Source organism: Macrotis lagotis, chromosome 7 (assembly GCF_037893015.1).
Source record: "Macrotis lagotis isolate mMagLag1 chromosome 7, bilby.v1.9.chrom.fasta, whole genome shotgun sequence".
NCBI lineage: Eukaryota > Metazoa > Chordata > Mammalia > Peramelemorphia > Peramelidae > Macrotis > Macrotis lagotis.
Window position 1 is genome coordinate 69,303,436 of NC_133664.1, and position 22,214 is coordinate 69,325,649.

The window sequence follows — 22,214 nt, forward strand, 5'->3', positions numbered from 1 at the left end:
TAATATACAATAATCAATATTATTTGGGAGCATATTCATTACTTGCAATGACTAATTCCTTCTGACAATTTTCTTAAAGAAATTATTCAGATAAATGATCTTGACACTTTAAGATAATTTATAAGTCTTTGACCTCTTTCATTTCCTACTTCTAATCATATTTTCCAATATATTTTTTCACTGCCTTTCTATGTACTTACTTTCATTTGGAAGTCATTGAATATCACTGTATGTGTTGATTTGGTTTAGAAGGCCTTATCAAGGTCTACAAACAATCACCTTACTTCATCCTCTGGAGCAAACATTGACATATAAACTGCCACAGCCTTTGGAGTGGTTTCCTTCTTCATGAGTACTACCAACTGAAATATATATATATATTAGATTTTTCAAGGCAATGGGGTTAAGTGGCTTGCCCAAGGCCACATGGCTAGGTAATTATTAAGTGTCTGAGACCGGATTTGAACCTGGGTACTCCTGACTCCAAGACCCATGCTCTGTTCACTGTGCCACCTAGCTGTCCCTACCAACTGAAATATTTACTTGTCTCACAATTACCTCAGTTTCATCAACTAGAAAATGAGGGGGCCAAACTAGATGACTTTGAAGGTCTCTTCCAGCTCTAAATCTATTATCTTGGGTTTCTTGTTGCTCTTGAGCATCTGTTCAAAAAATAATTATTCTTCATTGCCATTCCTAGAAAAACTTGTGAGGCATCTTTTTTTAATCAACATTAGTATATCTAGATGCTACTTTGATTCAATTTATCCAGGAACTGAGAAGTCCCATGCTCACTTTGGACATGATATATTTAGCCTACTTTAGAGTAAGTGCTGCAAAACAATCAAGTTCTAAGTAATTATCAGAGAAAGGGTGACATTCTATCCCTTGTTAGTGTAGGTGACTACACTTAGGTTCTTAGTCTAAGAGGTAAGACATTTCACATTTACACAATAAAAATTAACTCTTGAACCTCCACCTGACAGAAATTTCCTCTGCTCCTTCATGAACTGATCACCCAGAAAGACTGACAGATGTGCATAAGTACTGTGTGAACTGTTCTTAGACTAAAGCAATACATAATAAAAAAATATACCATAGTTATACATACACAATTTCTCTCAGAATATCCCCTTCAACAATTATGCACATCTTCTAAAAAACAATGAATTCTAGGAAGGACACATCTCATTTGTTTGACTCACAGTTTCCTTTCCATTTTCCAGGAAAGAGAAAAAAGGTTTAATGCAATTAACACATAGTTCTTCAATGTTCAGCTCATCAAAGTCAAAGCTGGCTCTCAAGTTCTATGTGTTTCTATTTGTAATTCTGTAGCAGGCAGTTATCTCCAGGTTTTCCTCTGATTGCTTCTTGGTTTGTAATTCACTGGCTGGTAATTCAGTCTAGGTTAAGTCTTGACTGTTAATTTTCTGGTCTCTCTCAAATTATTCATCACTTGTAGAATGCTGAAGTTTAAATGAGGATAGATCAAACCAAAGGGAGATTCTCCCCTATCTTCATCTTGCTTCCTGGTGTCTTTGTGTCCTTAAAGTGTTTTGTCTTTCCACTTGACCCGGAATTATGCCACTCCTCTCTCTGGTTCTTCTAATCAACCATCTAACCTGGCTGTTCCCTCCTCTCCTATGTCAAATATTACTGAAAGTAATCAGATTTACTGATATTTCCACTTAAAGGCAATTTTCTTTTGTCTTCTGTTTTCATTTATATTATGAATGTCAGTATTGATGAGAAGGATGATTTCCTTCTGTGATATGAACAAAGATCAGATTATCAACAGTTACATGAATGTTTCTAGGAAGTCTATGATTTTTTTTTTTTAGTACCTGATAGTTTCTTTTCCAACCCTTTGCTACTCTCTTTGGGAAATGGACAGGACTGAGAGTTTTTTTTTTTGTCTTTGTTTTGTTTTAAAGAGGGCTGGCATTCCAGGGGGCAGTGACACCGGAATTCAAGATTCATCATTTGTAAATGATGGCTGGGTGACTCTGGACAAGCATTTAACTATACAGTACTCTAATACTATAAGTTGTAGAGAAGATGTTGATCTACATTGATAGTGGGCATTTCCTCATCTTATTAACAATGACACAGTTCTCCAGCTTGGAATAACCTGAGAGGCTTCCAGCCCTTTTCAACTAAAGGGAGAACCATGGGAAAGAAAGCCTTAGGAGTTCTTTTAAGAGGAGATTATAGTAAGATTTTCCTGAAGAAGGAAAGGAGAATTTAAGATCCTAGAAGAGCCCAGATCTCCCAAAACAACACTGCTGCTGCTGTTGCTGCTTGTATGGTGCTTATTCACCTGTTAGCTGACATTATTTTGGACTAGCCCAAGGTGCCACCATCTACCATAGGCTTGTCTCAGTACAAAGTGCAGTCATTGAGGTGGGCCTGCCATGCATCTGATGAAGCAGTGGGAGCAAATGATGTAGATGATGCAGAATATCACTGAGGAGAATATCATAAAGTCAAGCACTGACAGGAAATTCTCAGCTCATTATGCTACCACCTAGGCTGAGCTCAGTCCTTCACTGTGTGTCTTATAACCCTGAATGCCATGAAGGTCAAACTGGAAGGCCTGGTGAAGAAATGGGAAAAGCAGATGGCTAAAAAGGAACAGATCTAAGAATTTCAGCTAAAGTGAGAGAAAATTCAAGAAAAGGAATGCAAAAAAGAAAAAAAAGCAGAAGATATCTAGCCTAGCCTTCATCTTGGATGAGGAAGAGGAACTCTTGGATGAGGGAAGAAGAGTAAGATTTGGAGGAGGAACATCTAGAATGGGAAGACAACATAGACATCAACAAGAACAGACATGGTGCCTAATGTCAGAGAGTTAATACTTTAAATGGAGAAGAGATTCCTTCAAAGAAAAGGAAATTTCAGAAGAACCCAGACACAAGATTTCTTCCTGACCTTGACTGAGAGGAAGAGGAAACTAGACTCTGATAGGAACTTCAGCAGGATTGGGAGGCCAAGCAGAAGATCAAGAATAAAGAAATTGATATCACAATTAGTTAGGAAAGTCTCTGTGCATAGAAGGACCATAAAGATGTGGAAAGGGAACACAATGCAACAGTACCTGCAAAAGACCCTACAGATTCTTTGGAAAGGATCAGTGAGTTGAGATCAGCAGGAGTGAAGCAGCTTATGTAAATCAAGGAGGATCTGATTATACTTCATCATCACAGCTTCCGGGACTTCATCATCATCATCATCAAAGCCAGAAGGAAGAGTGATCCATTCTTTAACCCTGATGACTATGATGATATTGGGCTGCTTAGGATGACACAGTAGGGAAGGATGAGTCACATGTAGGAAAGGTGGTGCTAAGTAAGGAGTTAGGATGAGAAGAATAAGCATGCTTTCCCAGTAAGCTTCTGGGAACCCTATGACACAGAGAAAAAGTGGGGCAAGTACAATCTGATGAGCTCCTGTAAATGACAGCATGTGATCTTTGTCATCCCACCTTTCCTCCATTCCCACCTGCCCACCTATCCCTCCACTTTTTTCCATTTGTTAGACCTAACTGAGGAAGTTAACATCTTTTTCTTCCTCCTTGAGTTTCTTAACTCTCCTGGACTTAACCCATCCTGGAACTTCACTCTTCCCATGAATTTTCTAGGTGAATATGTATGGATCCCTTAGGTCCATACATTTGACAAGGTAGCAGATCCCAGCACAGACTGGGTGGGGTGGTGGCAGAATTGGGCCCTAGATTTCTACTCCTCAATTCTACTTTTATTTACATGTTTCTTATTTTAGAATTAAAAAAATTTGTGAGAGAAAAAAATATTTCAGGGAATCTCTAAAAAAGGGATATACGTGTATATAGGTATATATATTATATACATATAGTTATTCACATATACAAAGAGGCATGTATATATATTGTGTTTATACACATACACACACACACACACACACACACACACAAACACATATATAACACTCTCCTAGTCTAAAGCTGGAAAAAATAAACCTTTCAGAATTCTAGATGAAAAGTACAGCTCAAAAGCAACTTGGTCCCATAAACAGTGCAGCTTGAAAGACCAGGGGACAATGGAAGAAAGACCTCAAGCAGATAAAAACTTAGGGGTAATTGCAAACCCTATAAAAGAAGAAGGAAACCCTCAGAGGCAGGGAAACCTCTGAACCCCAGCCCTACCCCAATAGCCAAGGCAGAGCTAGGTTTGAGCCATAGTAGGAGACAAGGCAAATCAATTTCAGAAAAAGTTGGAACTGAATCTTAATCACTACATTCAAAGTTCCTTATTAATAATGATGTTGCAGGTCCAGTCTGCATCTGATTATCATGGACAAAGAATTTATCACTTAATGGACAGCTCAGTTATGATCAAGTAAGCAAGCAAGTATTTATTTACTATCTCAAATAAGCTCAACACTGGACTAAGTGCTGGAGATACAAAATCAGAAGTGAAAATAGTTTGACTGCCCCAAAGAAGGACTAGAAGGCCCAACTTCCTGCTTTTGTTTTTGTTTTTTTGATGATATGAACCTCTAGGTTCTGTGGCAGCTAAGTGATGAAGTAGATGGAGCATTGGATTTGGAATCATCAAGATTCCTCTTCAGGAGTACAAATGCAACTTCAGATAATTACCAGCTGTGTGACCTTGGACTTGTCATTTTGTCTCTGTTTTCTCATCTGTAAAATGAGATAGAGAAGGAAAAGACCAACCTCTCCAGTATGTTTGGTAAGAAAACCTCAAGTCACAAAGAGCTAGAAATGATTGAAATGACTAAAATAACAAACAAAACAATTGTAAATACTGAATTTGATGTTAGATATTTTGATAACCCTAACCTTAAATTTTCATATGTTAATTTAACTGAACTTTCTGTTCTTGATTAGAATCTTTGAGCTCTCTCTTTGAATTCTCTCCCAAACTTTTACTCATGTGGGGAGATTAGGTCCCTAAAGACCAGACAATTACTTCTCTGATTGCCAAGGAGTTGGAGGTTCTAATATTTTCTTTTCTTTTAGGAACTCTTAGCCCCTCTGTTCTTCAATAGCAATTAACTTTTACAAAATGATATATAAGAATAGAAGTAGAAAAAAAATCTTTCCTAATCTCTAGTTCACTTGGTACTTGGGAACAGTAAAATAAAACCTAAAATGATCAGTACAAAACACTCCCTGGCTTGAAGGGTCAGGTATTTCCTAGTCCTGGGAGTCTCTTTCTTCTGGGAGTGGGTCTGGGAGAAGGGAGGAATGCTGTGGGGAAAATAAGTGACATTAATATAAAAAAGTCTATGGAGGTATGTATCATATATATATATATATATGTATTATGTATATGTCTGCATCAAATGACGGTCTCTCATATGGGCTTAGAAGAGAGGGAAGGAGACAACTGGGAACTCAAGATATAACTAAAAAAAATTTTTAAATGAAAATAACATTTGAAAAACAAAAGGACCACTTCTTTCAAGAGAGAACGGGTATTGTTGAAATCTGTTAAGTGCAGAACTGGGGAAAAGAGGAAGGAGCATGATAGGGAGGAGTCATTTAAGTAACTTTTGAGGAAACAAGATTTGGAACACAAGGTGATAATCAAAATAATAGTCTACCAAGGAAGATGAAAAGGATTTAAGAGAAGCAAGGAAGCCCCAGTGGAGATTAGATTAACATAAATTTTCAGTGGATCTAATCAACATGGTGATGTGACTTTATTCAGGGCAGGAGATGGGAAGGCAATGGTGGATATGGTGTAGAATTGAGGTTTGCAAAGAGATGAGCAGCATAAGGATTAAGGGAATTAAGAATAGCATAAAGTAAAAAGCCATATTGAGGAGAATGAGGCCTAAGGACTAAGAAGCCACTGTGGCAGCCAAGAATAGCTTTGGGAGGCATGGGGCACAGGGAGAGATGGGAGGGGAAAAAAAAATTATGATCTAGAGAATTTCAGAGTTCTGGATTGTGGCAATTGAATAAATATAAATGATAGTGCCATCAAGGGTATAATGTTTCCGCGGGTTTGAGTTCACTCCAGTAGGAGTGAAATGTCAATCTTGGAAGAGCTTAATGGACTGGGAAACCAAGCAGGTCTAATCAAATCCCCAAGCATGGGAGCAGGTTGAGAGATGAGCCTTGTTCAATTTTTTGGGGAAGGAAGGAGGATGATCAGGTGGGACGTTTACAAAACCTTATCAGAGACCTTACAAAAACAAGACAAAGTTTAGTCAGACCCTTTCAAATTTACAAGAATGAATTACTGAATAATGAAAGATCACCTCTTTCAAGCTGTGAGGGTTGGTTGGTTATCCACAAGCCTCGGACCTGTACAGATGGAGGGACACAACTTTTTTTTTCCCCACTGCCCCAGGCACTCGGGCCTGGCAGGGAATCCGAAAATGCGTTTATTTTGCAATGAACAAATAATACTAGGCAGTTGTGGGGCGGCAGCAAAAGCTAATACAGTATGTTAATGCTGGTCGCCTTGGACAAGCTTAAAGTCGCCTGTGCGGGGACAGTTCATCTCTCCCTTTCTCCTTCTGTCCTCTCGAGGAGTGGGAGATATATATATACACACATATGTAGATATTTCATATATTCATTATATATACATACATGTATGTACATTCAGCTATCCATATATATATTATATATAATATATATATATATATAGAGAGAGAGAGAGAGAGACAGAGACAGAGAGAGACAGAGACAGACAGAGACCCGGCAGGAGAGGCAGCACGGGGCGCCGGCGCCCTGCGGGGGCGCGGCAGGTCCGGGGGTGCTGAGGGTCGGGGGCAGCGGGCCGGCCCAGGCCGAGGCCGGCCTCCTGCACTCTCCCGGCCCGAGCCCCGGCCCCGCCGCTTTCCCCGGGCCCGGGCCCGGCCCGCACGAGGCCCCGCCCCTCCGCAGCGGCTGCGGGCCGGGCCGGGGCGCCGCGGGAGGCCGGCTGGGGCCGCGCGGGCCCTTTAAGGCAAAGTCTGCCCCGGGCCCCGAAGCGCCGGGCGCGTGTGCGCGCGGGGCCCCGGAGCCGGCCGGGGCGGGGCGCGGGGGGCGCAGGGGGCGGGCCGGGCGCGCGCCCGGGGGCGGGCCCCGGCCGGCGGGGCTTCCTCGGCACGCGGTCCCGGCCAGTCAGAGAGCCCGGCGCCTGCGGAGTGACAGGCCGGGCCGGAGCGGGGAGGGGGCCGCGCGGCGCGGGGGCCGGCGCCCGAGGGGAGGTCGCGGCGGGGGGTCGCTGTATAATTACTCGCTGGGCTCCGGGCGCCGGGACGCGCGGGGCACCCGGGGCAGCGAGCCGTGGCCGGCGGGACGCCGGGGCCCAGACCCTCCGCGCCGCTTCCCCGAGCGCTCCTCCGCGCCGCGGGCGCCCAGAAGTTGGGCAGCGGAGCCCCGGCCCCGGCCCCGGCCCCGGGCCGCGCTCCGACCCGCACGTTTCTCCGCCGCCGCCAGCTGGCTCCGGGAGCACCGTGCCCGGGCAGGTGTGCGCCGCGGCCGGCCCTGCTGCCCGGGGGCGCCGCTGGCCCGAGGTAAGGGGGGCGTGAGTGTGAGAGTGGGTGCACACGTGCGCGGGCTGGCTCCCCCGGCCGGGATCGGGGGTCCGCGGGGGGCTGCGGGGATCGCGGCTGCTGCCCCCCCGGCCCGCCCCCTCGGGCCCCGGGCACAGGTGAGCCGGCCCGGACCTGGGCCGCCCGCTGCTCCCCCAGCCCTCCCGCACCCGCAGTCTGGGCCCGGGGCTGGGGCAGTGCCCCGCGGGGCAGGGCAGGGGCAGTGCCCGCAGCCGGGTCCGAGGCGCGGGGCCGGACTGCAGACTCCTTAGCCGGGAGCGCAGGCTTGCCCCTCCCGCCTTTGCCGGAGGGTCGCTCTGTAGGGACACACCGGAGGGAAGGGGGGGCGGCCCCCCGGCTCCGTGGCCCCCCGCTCCCCGCTCGCCCCTTTACACACCGCTCCTCCTCCTCCTCCTCCTCCTCCCCCACTCCCCCGCCCCGCACTCTTTCGGGTGACTCAGCAGGGGGCGCCCGTCCCTGCCGCTTGCGGAGGGAGGGGAGCGGGGCCCCGGGGTGGGGGCGCCTCGGCCAGCCCGCAGGTAAGGCGAGCGGCCCCGGGCCCGGGAGCGAGGAGGGGCGGCCGCCCCGGAGCCCGCCGGCCGCCCTGGGAGGGAGCAGCTTTCTGGGCCGAGCGTCATGGAAAGAGGAGAGAATTTAGAAAAGCGGGGGGCTGCCCAGCGCCTAAAGGTGCTTTGGCCCATATATATGTATATATGTTACGTGTTCTGTATAGTATGTCTACATTATGTCCATATACGTCTATTTCAGCTCGGAGGGTGCAGGGCCCCCCAGCCTCCTCGGAGATCTTCCTGGCACCAGGGCTTGCAGAGTTGGAGCAGGGGGACGAGGGGGCCTGGGCATTGGGCATCGCAGAGGCGGAGGCTTGCCCGCTCAGTTTTGTGCGCTGGAGAAGCTTGGTAGCGCTCCGGGCTTGTGGCACGCCCGCCGCTTCGCCCTCAGCCTCCTCTGCCCCGGCCCCGGGAGCTCCCCTGAGCGGCCGAAGCTTAGCTGGGCGGCTCAGCCTTTCCCTTCTTGGGTTTGGGGGAAGCTTGGCCACTGAGAGATGCGCCCGGGCCGGGGGAGCTGGGAAAGGGGGCCCGGGGCGGGGGGGGGGGGGGTCTCCGGATCGGAGGCGGGGCTTGTCTGTGGGCGGGCTTGGGGAAAGCAGCCGTTTCCTTCTTCCCGAGCCCCTGGCTGGAGCTGGGACTCTGCCGTGCCGCCCCAGCCCCGGGCAGGCTGCGTTTGACAGCTCAGGGGCACTGAAGCGGGAAAGCCCTGAGGACGGGACAGGGAGTGGCGCCCTGCCTCGTCCCTTGATCAGTTCCGTATGTACCACCCCACTTTTACGTAACTGTAACCTAGCTTAAGAAAGACAGAGAAAAAGCCCCAGCACTTCCCTTCCTTTCTCAATCCCCCCCCCCCCCCCCTTCCTCTTTGCTCTACTCTCGATGTGGCTGAGGCTTCCAGTCCTTTTCGCAAACAAACTCTTAAGAGTGACCGGTCCGGCTGGGGGTCGCGGACTGGGAAAGAGGTGAGCCACAAGGCGCTGATGGCATGCCACCGAGACCGGGGAGGGCCGCCTGAAGGTGGACACCGGCTCGAAATCTGGGTCTTGCACCTAGCTTAAGGGGAGGAATAACCGCACCTGGGATGTCTGACAGTTCCTGCAGCAGCAAGTTCTCCGGTGATGAGGGTTCGGGACCGGAACTGGGAAACTTGTCGATTTGGGCTTCTGATGAGCCACTAGGAAGTACTGGGGTGACCGCTCTCTGACTTGGTTCATTAAGCATTTGAGTTAGCTGAAGTGGAGAGAGAGAGAGAGAGAGAGAGAGAGAGAGAGAGAGAGAGAGAGAGAATGAATCTGATAAGCAGCTTGTAAATTCTCTGCCAGCCCGAGATCGATGAAAGAAATGGGGCCGATAGCATTTTTCTTGTGTGTATTGGAAGGGGGGGGGTATGTGTGTACCAAGATACTTGCTTCAGAGTTTGGAGAGATGCGGATTTGGCAACTGCCTTGTTGACATTGTCTAATGGAATCACGTGTTGCTGTCCCAAGACTCCAGTCATCTATGTATAAGTAACCAGATACAGCCACATGTGGAGACTGATAGACTGTCCATATGCTACAGGTTTTGATGGACTTTCTTTCTCAGTACCTCCCTGGCCATTGTTAGTGCTTGTAACTGAATTAACAGGAGTCTATTAAGCTTATTCTAAAAAAGGACTGAAAGAGAACTCATCCCTGCCATTCCTTGGAGCCAGTTTCTTGATGGAATTATACAGTGGAATTAGAAATGGTTTTGTTTACTTTATTTGGTGGCTGAAGTTCCGTAATGGTAGATTCTTTACAATCCATACCATCTTTTAAAGTGATCATTTTATTGGTGTAAGAGTCTATTGAATGATTCCATTACCTAACACAACTTAAAAATAACTACCTCAGTCTGAGCAACCTCCAATCAATCAAAGATACTTAAAAAGGTGAAAAATTCTGAATCAGTTTAAAAGGACTGAAAGTCATTGGATGAAATGAGAAGCAACACAGGAAATACATTGACATTGGCCAGGAGATAATAGCACCCTATGGGATTTACATAAAATAGTAAGCCATCTCTGAATGTGGGCACCCAAGTGAAGGGCAAATCTAGACAAGTAGCCAGCCCCCACTATAGGACCCTAATCTGTCAGTGGCTGGTGTTGGGAAAATGATGCACTAGTATATCATAAATATAGCTGAGTCCAATGTAGTGGTATTTTATATCATTTTAACATGTAATGAGTCAGCTCCCCTCCCTTCTCTGTGTGAAGTCTGCTTTAGGAATGTGACTCAATTTAGGACATTACCGTTAAATCCTCCTTCAGTGCCTGTGCTTCTTCATTCATATGTTAATGTAACCAGACTTTAAGATTGACTTGTTGTATAATGCTTCTTGTGTGTCTTTTTTGCTCAATAATAAGTTTGCCTTTCTGAAGAAAAACATTTTCAAACTCTGGGGTGATACTTATAATTGGTGACTCAAAATGTCCCTAGTGTTAAGCCAGTTAAATTGGAGAAGGGGGAGGGAGGTGTCTAGCTACTATTAATTTGAGTTCTGAACTTTCCTTCTACCCTACTTGAATTTACTTTCCTTTTCTCCCTGGGTTCCAGAGAGATACCAAAGATATAGTTAATAATTGATCTTGATTTGCCATCACTTTGAGTTTATATATATATATACATATATATATATATATATACACATACATACACACACTCATACATTATAGATCCACACACAATATCCACATACATACGGATCCACACAGTACACACACACACACACACACACACACACACACACACACACACACAAGCTCACTGATTTCTAACTTGCAAGTAGCTGAAGCATTACCTAATTGGAATTGTTAACAAGAAACTCAGAAGTCATGCTCCCTCATTCTGTCTTTTTTTATTAGTAATTTTTCAATTGACCTGTTAACGATAAACATTATATGCATACATACATACATACATACATACACACAAATACACAAAATCTAGCCTTCTCCACTCCTCTCTCCTCTTCCCAGTTGGTTGAATGTTGACCAAAAAGGCCATTTTCCTGTTGCATAGTGTTTTGTGTTGTCAATTAGTTGTTGAGCTAAGTGGTAAAAAAAAAGGAGTGTACAGAATATGGAATTTGGGGTCTGCTAAACAAGCTCTAGCAAGATGGTCCACCTAGCAGACCAGGGGCATTGCAAGTTGAAGGAAACTGGTCTTCCCCTTTTTCCAAGTGAGCTCATCAGTGAAAGTTCTTCAAAAAGGGGGAGGAGGAGTTGGGGAGGGAGGAACCTGAAGGCAAATGCTATTTCCTTTTGTAACTTCCAGTGTTTTAGAGGAAGGAAGATTGCTTCTCTAATTCTAAGAATATTCGAATGAATCCCTGAATTTCAGAACTGGAAATTAGTTACCTTACCTGTGTGATGGACCTTGGGCTCAAGAATTGTTTCATTTAGAAAGAAAATTAGAAAAATTTGGGCTGTAGGTTTAGTAAATTGGAACTGGCTGCCCCCCCCCCCACACACACACACACTTGGAAAGCTCTCCCTCCTCCCCCTCCTCCTCCAAGATAGCTGACCTCCCTGGCTTCCTTTAAGTCCCAGCTAATATCCTCCCTTCCTTCTCTTCATTATTTCCTATTTATCCTGTATGTAGCTTGCTTTGTATTTGTTTTGTATGTTGTCCTTCCCATTAGGTTGTGAATTTCTTGAGGGTGGAGACTGTCTTTTGACTCTTTGTATTCCTGATGCTTATGATTCTTCTTGGGACATAGTAGGTGATAGAAATTTTAAAATGAGTTTCCTTGCTGTTCTCAAGGAACTCATCCTAACTGGGGACTGCCACCCATGTGATAAGAGGGTTTAGTGGGCAGATGATAGTTTTTATTTGGGAGATCTAACCCCCTGCTACATACTGATCATATTATATTCCTGAGCAAGTGGCTTCAACTGGGTGCCCCCAGGTAATTCTTGGGGGTTTTTTGGTTTGTTTTTGCAAGACAATGTGACTTGCCCAAGGTCACATAGCTAGGTAATTATTGTCTAAGGTCTCATTTGAACTCAGGTCCTCCTGATTCCAGGGTCAGTGATCTATCCACTGCCCCACCTAGCTGCCCCAGGTAATTGTTAAAATTATAAATTGTTGAATAGTTGTCATTTTGCATTGGTGGAGGAAGTTTTTTGAATTGGGAGCTTCCTACATCACTGAAATCAGACCAAAAAGAAAGAAAGGGGGGGGTAAAATTTATCCATATGAACTCTTAATATAATGATTTAGCTATTAAAACGGACTTTCTGACCATAGAAGAGAGAAACTTTCTTTATGGTACATGCCTCACAAAACCAGAGGTCATACTGGGTTTTAATGCTGTCTCCTGATAGATTTTTTTTTATTTTTATTTTTATTTTTATTTTTTTTTAGTTTTTGCAAGGCAATGGGGTTAAGTGGCTTGCCCAAGGCCATACAGCTAGGTAATTATTATGTGTCTGAGGCCAGATTTGAACTCAGGTACTCCTGACTCCAGGGCTGGTGCTGTATCCACTGTGCCACCTAGCTGCCTTGTCCTGATAGATTATGATCTGATTATTCTATAGTTCAGCTAAATGTTGTAGTACAAAGAACATTGGTCCTGGAATAAGGAAGACCTCGGTTTAAATCCTGCTTCAGACACTTGTGACTCCTGGACAGGTTGCTTCACCCTGTTTGGCTCAGTTTCATCATCTGTACAACAAGTTGAACAAGGAAATGGCATCAGTGTCTTTCCTAAGAAAACCCCAAATTGGGATTACAAAGAGTTGGCCAAGACTGAACAACAAGGTTCACATCTAATGCAAGTCAATTTCCTCATCTGTAAAATGGCCAGAATAATGCTTGCCTTGTCTTAGTGAGATTTAGAGCTTTATTGATAAATTCAGAATTGGACCAGAAGACCATCTACTTAGTTACAACACACACACACACATTTGACAGATTCTGGAGCTTTGGTCTAGGGAGGTTTAATGTCTTTTTCAAAGTCACACAGGTAGTAAAGGTTTACAGGTATGATTTGAAATCCTATCTTTTGAGACCGAAAGCAGTGGTCTCTGAGAATCAACAAGAGTTATCATCCTCATAACATAGTATTACTAATAATTGACTTTCCACGTTTTTATTTGGAAACAACATGTAACTTTTAGTCTAACTAGGAGCTTAGCTGTTGGAGGCTACTTGTTACTTGTGGAGGGCTAAGAGGAAAACCACAAGTGTTTTTGTGAATGAGGGCTGCAGCATTTGTATCCACTTGTTGCGCTCTGTGACTATGAAGAAAGGGGCAGCTGGAATCCATGTGCCAGACCTGCCCTCGCCTGTCGCCTCCATTGTGCAGTGGATCAACACATCGCCTTATATGGGATGGCCTTGCATCTTGTTCAGAAGCATCCCGCATTCCCCAGCTGTTGCCCAGCCTCTCCGTGCAGGGGCCTGCCAGCTGCTCCACAGCAACTGCACTGACCCTGGCTGCTTCTGGCCAATTAGTGGAGCAAGGTGAAATTGGGACCTCCTGTTCAATTTTAAGTCTGTGAGCAGTCTGGGTGATTCCATCTAGAACCTGTGACTGCCACCCTAGGCAGGAAATATTCAGAGAAATGCCAGGGTTGTAGACTCTATATTAAAATAATTTGGGACTGCTGTCTGTATATTGAAAACTCTGTCATGTACAATAATTCAATTCTACAAATCCTTCTTTTAAAAACTTTAGTTATGTGAATTATTAGCTCTCTTTTTTGCAGAAAAGGAAACTGGAGTTCAGATGTAGGAACTTACTTGCCTGAGGTTACAGAATTAGTGAATGACAAAGCTGAAATTCAAATCCAGACCTTTTGACTTTAAATCTAGTGAGCTTTTTATTATGCCACATGTGACCTTAATGTAATTTTATTTCAAAATTAAATCTACTTTTTAGTTTTGTGGATTTTGTAACCTAAGTTGTTTTAATCTGTTACATACAGAAAGTTTCAAAGTGATACCCTTTTACTTCCCTCCTCATTTCAATCTCTTTGAGCCCTTAGGTCCTAAATGTATGATCCTGTGCTTATCAGTGGTGTTAATAGCAAATTATTTGGATAGCAGTGTCATATTTACAATCTGACTGTACCTCTTTACTGCTCTTTACTCTCAGGTCTGGTCAAACTGGCTTTTTTGTTTTTTTCTCATCTATAACACTCATGTTCTATCTTTGTACAAGTTGTCCTGATATCTAGAATGTATCCCTCTTATCCTCTGCTTCTTTGAAACCCTACTAATTTCTTTCCAAGTACAGATCAAATGCCACCTTCTATAAGAGACCTCTCTGATTGTTTCCCCAATCCACCCCCCCCATCCCATCCCTGCCTTTACCTGCTCATGTTCTCCCTCCTCCTTTAGGTGCTGTCTTACTCAGTAAAACAATGTTGTGTTGCCCAGTAAAAGGACTGGAGCACCTCTACCTCTGTCTTTTCTATTTCTACTCCCAGGTACATAAGATCTCTTAATCATAATTTCTATATCTGTGAAATATTGGGAAGCTTTGCACTAACTTTAGCTCCAAATCTGTAATCTTGACCATTAATCCAAATGTCACAATTCACAGATTTGGTGATTCATTTTTAATTATATTTTCTTGCTCCCCCCAACCCCCTCCACTCCTTTACTTCCCCCGCTACTCCATCCACCCCCCCCCCCAATCTCTTGGTTTTCTTTTATCTAAAAGAATCATTTTACCTTAGGATAGACCAGTTAAAATAGTTAATACAATTAAGGAATGATGCCAATAGTGATAATAGATGATATTTATATGGCAATTTTTTAAGATTTTCTTCATTTTCTTCCAATCCTCACAAATAGCCCTGTGAAGTAGGTAAAACACTCATTCAAAGTTGTCACTGTAGGGGCGGCTAGGTGGCACAGTGGATAAAGCACCTGCCCTGGAGTCAGGAGTACCTGGGTTCAAATCTGGTCTCAGACACTTAATAATTAACCTAGCTGTGTGGCCTTGGGCAAGCCACTTAACCCTATTTGCCTTGCAAAAACCTAAAAAAAGAAACAAAAACAGAGTTGTCACTGTGGTCTTTTTACTATTACACTTAAATTTTTTGGAATTGTTCTCATTGTTTTATAGGTGACTTGTTTTATCTTAAGGGCAAAGATGGAATTTTCTTCTTTGTTCTCCCCCATCTTCATATGTATAGAACTTAACATAGTTCAGGGGTATATGATAGGTAATCTGCAATATGAAAAAGCAAACATACAAATAAATAAATAAAGGTAGGTTTTTGAGCATGTTGTAATGTCTCTTCAAGCTTCCAAGCTCTTTAAGGAGGTAATCAAAACGTTTTTGTAGACTAGTGCTTGCAGTTATTTCACAGCTTGTTGTACCACAAAGATTCTCTGTTCATGCCTGATAGCCAGGTGGAAAACTAATACATTTTGTCACTTTCCCAATGGGGTTGTTGGGAAGTGAGCCAGGCATTCCTTCCCTGGTGGGGAGCATGGCGGCCCTTCAGTGCCTTTGAACCTAAGAGATGTGGAACCAAGCACTGTTCCTCCCAGAGGAAAGAATACTAACATTTCAGCTCCGTCTGAGCCTCTTCTTTGCCCTAGACTTTTTCAAATGTAGCTGCTTTCCCAATTCTTTTAACTCTTAGGCTCCCCAGTTGGCCCTCCACTTTACCCTTCCCAAAAGTTGTTGTTTTCCTACTAAGCTATCTTGGACTCATCTGACTATTGGTAGTCTCCAGTTCAGAGTGTTTGTCTCAGGTATTCTTCTCTGAATCTAGTCTTTGCCTTTCCCATGCACTAGTTCCTTTACTTAGGGCACAACTTTGTCTTTTCTTCTTTGCTATTCTTCTAATCACTTTTCCCTAATCCTTCCTCTGGCTAGGAAGATAACCATTTCAACTTAAGTACATTCAGCAGATCCTTTGTGCCAAGTGCTTCCCAGGATTTTCCATGCATTTCTTTGTCCCTCTATTTTAAGCTGTTCAGTTCTTCCTTTCTCATCTCCCTCTTTCTGCCAGTATTTGTCAAGGACAATCACCTCCCTCTCCCTTTTTTTTTCTTTTGCTATGTTCATATTCTGCTGCTTTTGTCCTGAACCAATTAGGTTTGTTTTTTCATTTTTCTCTATTGTGATCATTATATTGAGTAACCGGATAAAGAGAAGACCTAGACCTGTGGATGAATTGGTATAGGGTTAGGTAAAGACAGTCAATAAAGAAATATTAAGTACCTACTGTGTGCCAGACACTGAACAAAGTAAAGAAGAGCCTTCTCTCAATGTAATCTATTTTTTCCTCTACAATTTAGTATTTGAGAGTTGCCTTATAGCCTTTAAAGCTTAAGGGACTTGACCATAGTTCACACAGTCAGCATCTGTTAAAGGTAGACTTTAACTCATAATCCTTTCTTGGTTCCAAAGGTAGCTTTCTATCCAATGTACCATTCTGGCTCAATCATTGCATCCAGTGCCAATAATCCTAGTCTGGTTTTTATAATCATTAAACTTCAATAATCCTACATCAAGGTTGACTTCATAGAAGACCATTTAAAAAAATACTGCCATGATATTTAAAATTGGAAATGCCAGACTTCAAACAGGCCAATTCTAGTCTTTTGGGAGAAATAGTTTAAAATTTATTTTGGCAGTGCTTTTAAAAATAACTGAAATGTCAATTTTTTTCCTTATAAAATTGAAATTGTGTATGTAGAATTAACAGAATATTTGTTGGGGTTTTTTTTAATGGCTCTGAGATCTACTTGGAAATGATTTGGCACTTTTCTAATTTACCTATTTTATGTGGAGCAGTAAGTATACTTTCAGTAGAAATCAGAATATACCACATTTCCCTTCCCATAAGACTCTTTAATGTAGGATCCAAATAGTAATCCACCTTAAAAGCAAATCTTCTGCCCACTCCCACTCCCTCTGCCTCCACTTAACCACTCCTCCACTGAAAAGCACTCTGAAACTCAATTCCTTGAAATCTTTCAAAATGTTACTTTGATATCATTATAGATTCCTATAGTACTAATTATAAAGGTCTTTCTAATTTTAAAGGTGTTTCTTTAGGTCTCCCTTAGAAACCCAGAAAATATGAATCAAAATAATAACTCACATTGATGTAGGATGTGTTTTTCTCACACAACTCTATGAATTAGGACAAGTATTATTACAATTTTACAGATGTTGCTATTCATTTGTTTAGTCTGATTCTTCATGATTCCATGTACTATACTGTCCTTGGGGTTTTCTTGGCAAAGATACTGAGTAGTTTGCCATTTCCTTCTCCAGTGAATTAAGGCCAACAGAGATTGTGATTTGTCCAGGGTCACACAGCTAGTAAGTGTGGGAGGCCAAATTTGAACTCAGGAAGATGAGTCTTCCTCACTTCAGGCCCAGCACTCTATCATTGTCACATCTAATAAACTAGCCAGCAAAAACTTCACCACTGCCAGTAATTAGTAATTGTGTCATTTTGGAATATCTGGCAAATATCTCTCCCCATCCACCCACTTTGAACCCATGATTTGATTCATGTAGTATAATCCTAGAGTTGTCTATTTGACTGAGAGTTTAGGTGACATAGCCACAGTCACCAATATGTATTAACTGATAAGGAACATGGGGTTGAAGAAAGTACCACAGACATAGGACTGGGGAAGGGAGTGTTATCCTAACTCTCCTAAGTTCTTAGATGACTTCTGTGCATCTAGATTAACCTTCTGGTAATAGGAATAATCATATTGGCAGCTTACATTTCTATGTATCTTCATTTTCCTTTGATCCTCCCAGCAGTTCTGCAGAAGTATTCTTCATAATTTTTAGCATTGGCAAGCCAACCAATTTACTGATTTCTGGTCTGGTGCTCTTTGTACTCTGCTGTGGAGGGAGGATCCAGGAACTTCTGATCTTCTGTGGGAAAAGAACAATGGGAGAAGACACCATTCTGGTGGCCACTGACTGAAGCTGCCAGAGCTTGGCAGCAAGCATGCAGCTGTACTATTGCTTGGCTTGGGACCAATGCCCTTTGGCTCCCACTGGACACAGTAGTGTTTCCTGACCCAGAATGCCATGAATCACTTATAATGGAGAAAATATTACTCCAAACTTATACTTTTTCAGAAGGCTTATATATTAACTGTTTCACTTTAGTTCAAAAAATGCTGTCAAAACTGAAGATCTCTCTTCTTATAACACATCACAGTTCTGCAATCTAGTTCTTTCTTATAAGTGTGGAAGAAAGGTTTTTTTCCTTTGTGGACATGACTGTCAGTTTAAAATAGTAAAATAAGATAGTAGTATTATAACTTTTAAAAATGATTTTTATTGGTATTGTTTGTTTTGACATTTTTTCCCTACTTACCTACCCAGAAAGGTCTCCATCATAAGAGAGGATAAAGAAGAGGGGGAGATGGATGGTTCAATAAAGCTAGTGAAGAAATCATTTGAGGTTGACAGTGTAAGCAGGGTGCTATGCTGAAAAGAAAAAAGCAAGGTGCATTCTCTCCTCTCTTCTTCAGGACCAAACTTGATGAGCATAGTTTTCTTTTCTGCAAAGCAAAATTTGTATTCTTATTACTTTTGTGAATAAGATTTAAATTGCTTTTACCTTCATTGATCCGTAGCATAAAAGAAATTTCTCATAAAAATATGTAAAGCCTTAGGGAAGACACTCATAGTTACATGAAGTAATTAAAAAATTTGACTTTGTATTCTCCCTTCCCTTACCTCCTCTCATCCCCCTTGTCTCCTCTCTCATCTGCTAACATAGATCTTAATGATGCTCTATTAAATGCTCTCTTATTTCTGAATAAGACCTTGGTGAAAACTATAATGCAGTATGTCCCTGCAGGGAAGACTGGCAGACTCTTCTGTGAGCTGCAGCTCTCATCCTAAGGATGGAGAGCTAGAAAAGGGGGCTGAGTCATCTCCAGAATGATTAGGAAGGGGCAAAGAGTCTCCCTAAGAAAGAGGTGTTATTATTTTAGCATCCAGGAAGAGGGAGCAGATCTGCCTCCATCTAGGAAAGAAATTGTATATTAGAATGAAGACTGAGCCCCAGCAGGCCCCCGATGAAAAGGCAGATCTAATGTAACCCAAAGGGCCTTGATGGTCTGAGGAAGGCATTTTTGCTTCTGGGCTTAGTCCTGTAACTAATTTTCCTAGGTTGCCTCAGCAGACACTTTGGTGACTCAGTGGGATGGAGCACCAACCCCTAAGTCACGAGGATCTGAGTTCAAATCTGCCTTCAGATACTTCCTGTGTGACCTAGAGATCTCCCAACCCTCTTTACCTCAGCTTCCTCACCAAAATGAGCAAACCACTCCAGTGTCTGGCAAGAAAACCCCAAATGGAATCATGAAGAGTCAGACACAATTGAAAAATGACTAAACAACATGTAAGTATTAGGTATCAGAGGTGAGATTTGGACCTAGATTTTCCTGACTCCAGGGCCAGTGCTTCATTCACTATACTGTGCTGTTTTGATATTAAATATCTTATTTTAAAAAATTAAGATCAAAGGATTATAGATATAGAGCTCAGATGGAATTTAGAGATCATCCTGTCCAACCTCCTCATTTTAAGATTGAATAAACTAATCCATATAGAAGGAATTGATGACTAGGCCAAGTTTCTAGAGGTAAGTCAATTTGGAATTCAAACTAAGGTCTTTTGAGTTCTAAACCAATACTCTTTCTACTATATGTATATACTGTGGGGAGTTGGTGTGTGCGTGTGTGTGTGTGTGTGTGTGTGTGTGTGTGTGTGTGTGTGTCTGTGTGCTTGTGTAGGACTCAATTCTCTAATCGGTCTCGTAGGAATTTAACCTTTCTTGGTTTCTACCACTTTCATGTCATCCAAAATCTTATGACTTCCTTTCTCTTATATCTTGGATGAGAGTTCCCAACTTTTTTTTTCCTTCTCCTTTCATTTTACAGATGAGAAAACAGAATATTATCTACCTAATGACTGAGTTTTTTAAAATAAACTCCCTTGTCACTTTAAATAAATATGTATACACATACATATACAAATATTTATACACATATATACTTTTGTGGCATGACACATTTTTTTTCTCATGACTTTTATTTTTTGGATCACTTTTGTTCTGCTATCTTCAATAACTCAGCATTTTCCCCTTGCAGAAAACCACAACTCTTACTGTGGAAAACTCCAGTTTCATTCCATATTCAAAAGTTGGGATTTGGTTTGTGGAAAGAGTTATTATAATAAAATGCAATAAATCCTCATTCTTTTCTCTTCTATACAGGTCTCAGATATACTTTTTTTTTAAACCATTTATGTTATGGACACCATTGGGATTTCTGAATAATTTAGTGTTATTATTTCTGTCAATAGATATACTCATCATTTCCCTTTTCAGCTGCAACTTGTCATCTTAAAATGACTGGGTTTGGCAGTTTGTTTTCTTTTTTGTTATCACTTCAAGCTGCCAAATTCACATGTAATATTTTGGTTGTCCACTAATTTACTTTGCTGGTTTCACACTTAATCCCTGACTCCATTTTAAAATGGGGTCATTTGTTAAATGATGTGTCTCATTCTTTTTTAATCCTAAAGTAAATGGGAAGGAATGAATGAATGTGTGCAGACAATATAATGGGACTCAGATGCAAGGAGCACAGGGTTTGGAGTCAGAGGAACTGGTTTGAAATACTGGCTTTGCTCTACATTAATTATGTGACTCTGGGCAATCCATTTAACCTCTTCTGGTGTAAAAGTCTCTTCTGACCCTAAATTTCTTACTATGTAGACTTACGACTATTTTATAGTTAATGAATATTTTTCTTCAAAAGTATGAAAATTATAATCAGTGCTAGCATGTATCACACCTAATTGTGTATATTCCATATCTTTTCTTTCATATTACAAATTATGAGGGCAGGAAGTATATTGGTTTGTTGGTTTTTTACTTATGTATTTCCTTTTTTTTTTGTTTTTGCAAGGCAAATGGGGTTAAGTGGCTTGCCCAAGGCCACACAGCTAGGTAATTATTAAGTGTCTGATCCTGTGTATTTCCAGTATGTGTTTTGCACAGTTAGTCCTTTGATAGCTATGAAAAACCAGTTGATTAATTGGTGCTGGGGAACAGCACCCCCATCCCACCTCTAACAATTCTCTGAAATATGTTTAATCTAGCAGGACCTACAGTTGGAAGGAGCTGGCTTCTTTTCTTCATTGGCTTTTTGATGGGGAGCATTGAAAGACTGATTTGGCAAAGTAAAGAATTTAGACCAGGAAATCAAATTGTAATGCCAACTTGAGATGCAGTACTCTTCTGTGTTTCATCTAAATTTTGCACCAATAATTAGAGAAATGCCACCAGTCCCAATAGATTCCCCCATAAATTCCCTTGTTAATGACTATGATTGACATAAAATTAGAGAGACAGTCATCTAATTTCAGTTGGTATTTCTAGTACTATCACTTCGTATAAGGAATAAAGATGACCTAGGAGGAATGTATTTTGGGTAGCAACAGAATATATTTTGTTATAGCAGTAGACCAGGATCTTGCTCATAGAAGGAAAACATGCTATGTGGTCTCTTTAATGTGGGATGTTTCCACATCCCAGTCCAGTCCAAAGTCCAGTCTGGTAATGAAGGCAAGCATCATAATTGACAAAATCTGGAAAATCAGCATTGCCACTCTTTCTTAACCTTCCAGCATTACTTTTGGGAGGAGTTTGGTTCAGCTTAGATAGATAGATTTTCGTGAGTACTTTTTGGGTTTCATAAGGTGACTTGCATAAAGTCATTTGGTCTATTTCATGATAGAATACTTATTTTATAGATGTTGAAAAGGAAGGCAAAAATTCTTTAGTAAGCTTATTTAATTCGAGCTAGGGTTCTTTACCTGGAATTCATGAACTTTTTAAAAAATATATGTGCATATGTGTATATGCATGTACAAAATTAGCTATATTTTCATGTAATTAGTATCCTTTATAATTCTGTATCTTTTATAGAGTCTACAAGACTTCACTAGATAGTCAGAAGCCTAGGATGCCAAAAAAAAAACCTCAAACATTTAACAACCTCTGAATTAGGGAAACTTCTGAATTTTAAAGAGATTGATTAAAGCAGGGAAAGTTCAGAT

The 22,214-nt window shown here is 42.2% G+C and overlaps 1 long non-coding RNA gene and 1 pseudogene across 1 annotated transcript in view; both read left to right on the plus strand.

Moving 5' to 3' along the window:
• Positions 1–2,414: 2,414 nt before the first annotated feature.
• On the plus strand, positions 2,415–3,459 carry LOC141494064 (protein FAM50A pseudogene; annotated as a pseudogene).
• Positions 3,460–8,706: 5,247 nt separating this feature from the next.
• Positions 8,707–22,214, plus strand: part of LOC141492616 (uncharacterized) — a 35,916-nt gene continuing 22,408 nt past the window's right edge. The window contains exon 1 of the long non-coding RNA XR_012469983.1: positions 8,707–8,861. This is a non-coding gene — a long non-coding RNA (uncharacterized LOC141492616). The remainder of the gene's footprint in view (positions 8,862–22,214) is intronic.